Source organism: Vigna unguiculata, chromosome 2 (genome assembly GCF_004118075.2).
Source record: "Vigna unguiculata cultivar IT97K-499-35 chromosome 2, ASM411807v1, whole genome shotgun sequence".
In the NCBI taxonomy this organism is placed as follows: domain Eukaryota; kingdom Viridiplantae; phylum Streptophyta; class Magnoliopsida; order Fabales; family Fabaceae; genus Vigna; species Vigna unguiculata.
The window spans coordinates 25,359,556-25,362,086 of record NC_040280.1 but is presented as its reverse complement, the minus strand read 5'-3'; positions in this window follow the sequence as shown (position 1 = coordinate 25,362,086).

Genomic DNA, 2,531 nt, shown 5'->3' with positions numbered 1-2,531 from the left:
ACTCAATTATCCGGATACATATATTAAGATCGGATTCACTGGACACTTGCACTTGTGGTGGCCTCTACTGCTCTGCAGAGCCATTGCCAATGGGTTTCACCCTACCACGCACAAGGTTAGCCTTTAAACGTCTAAGGCCATTATCCTGCCAAAGACTAGGGCCTCCCGCCACTCTCACCACTTGGGTCAGATTGCTCTACCTGAGACTCACTGACCCTTTAGAGTTTCGGGATGCAATCCTTACTTGAATCCTTATCTTAATATATACACTACACGCCACCATGAAGTCTCCCCATGGGACTCATGGAATTACGCCTATCTCACAATCACAATCATGCTTCTCATACAATTCCCACCTCTTTTTGGTCACTCATCCAATTTTCATGTTAAAACATCACGAAGCCACAAACTCATGATCAATCTCATACCAAGCATGCCAATTTCGTTCATAAAAATCCAAACACCCACGTATAATCACGTACATCATTTTTAGGAGGAAAAAGTCTAACCAATAATTGCAACAAATCACCCAAATAGTTAAGAAAACATGTCACCCCTTCGCAAACTCGCTCAGGCGAAACGCTGGCCTCACTGACACAGCGGATTCTCGCCCAGGCGAGATGAGCAACATGGGTTTTTCACGAATTCTCGCTCAGGCGAGACCTCCTCGCCTGAGCGAGACAGGGCGTCGCTCAGGACGTGGACTGGTCGCCTAGGCGAGTTCTCGTGGCAGTGAGCACTCTGATACTCTCGCCTAGGCGAGACGAGCTCGCTTGGGCGAGAATAACAGATCTCACCACTGTTCTACGCATGCAACCCAGAAACGAACAACCAAACATCATACTTTTGATTTCCACACGAGCACAGACATTTTCCAACTCATTTTATGCAACAACAGAAGGGAAAACAAGCATCCACAACGAAAAACGAAGAAAACTAGCTTCCCTTACCTTGTTTAGGTGCTAAAACGCAAAAGACCCGCAACTAGGAAGAACGTCAGCTCCAAGGGCTAGAGAAAAGGGTTGAAGGTGAGAAGGACCTGCTGGCTTGAAGATGAACGAGAGTTGTGCCCTAGCAGAGCACTTTTCTGGGGATTTGAGAGGAAGAAGAGAGCTGCTTCTGCAAGAGAGACCAAAGCCCACTGTTTTTCTGAAACAGAGGTAAGTGAGAATGAGAGGGGGGGCTGGTAGGGTAGGGTGTCCTTCAGAAGGGCTGCCCTTGGGCCTACGAAGGGCCAGGCCCAAACCTCTGGGACAAAAAGAAAAAGGGCTTACATTAAATATGTTATTTTTAAACGTTTATCTGTCTGTGTCATGGATTTTTTTTTCATGAAAAAATTTAGGATTTTAAACACTTTTTTTAAAGATAGAAATAATAATATTTTTTTAGATTATTTGTAGAGAAGTGGAAGATAAAAAAATTGTAAGAAAGGCTTTCTTGACTCTCTCACTTAGCTAAAAGTTTCCTAGTCAGCAACTCCTTCTGTGTGACTCTCATTCGCCCAATGAAACATAAACTCATTTGGCCGAAAAGACTATTAGTTAGTGTTAGCTAAGCCAATATTAACTTATATATCTAAATTAGTATTTGTAAGTCAACATTAACTAAAATAAATTTAAATATTAGAAAAATTAAGGTTAATTTTTGCTTGATCAAAACCAATCTTATTTATTTTTAATATTTATATTTAAGTTGACGTTAACTTATTTATTTTTAGTAATCTTTTTAATTAGCATTCAAAAAATTAATGCTAACTTAAATAAATTTAGATATTGAAAAGAAACAAGGTTAATTTCCGTTAGAACGACAGTATTTTTAATATTTATTTTAGATAATGATCACTAAATCAACACTAACTTATTTATTTTTAATACCTATTTTAGTTAGCATCAATAATCCAACGTAAACATAAATATTTACTTAATAAAAATTTAAAAATAATTTTACGTTTCTCTAAGTTTTTGCGTAAAAAATTAATTTAGAAGCAACTTAGTCAACTATAATAACATTGCAATTTGGTCGACACTAGATTTGGTGACTAAATTTATATTTTCATGTAATGATGAATGGGTATAGAGTCACTCATACTAAACATATCACCCAACCTTTATAAGGTGTTAATTTGGGTTGGGCCGGATTAAGTTTAGTCCAATTATAAATGAAACTCAATTCAATATATTATGTTGGATTGGGTCAAATTGAATCATCGATTAGTCTGACCAAATGAACATCATGTATAAACATTAATAAAAAGAATTTATAACTTAGTTTTTTTTTTATTATTATTATTATTATTATGCAAGGTTAAAGTAGCAGTTTTCATATTTAATAGTAATTGAAATAATTTATTAAATTGTTTTATCCAACAAAATATTGAAAAATTAAAAAAATTTAAAATAAAAATAATTAAAATTTAATATATTTGAATTTTCTGAATTTACACATTTATATGTAAATATATGTCTTCACATATTAACAATTTTTACCAATATTAAAATAACATTTTTATTGGTTGGGATTTAAACAATAAC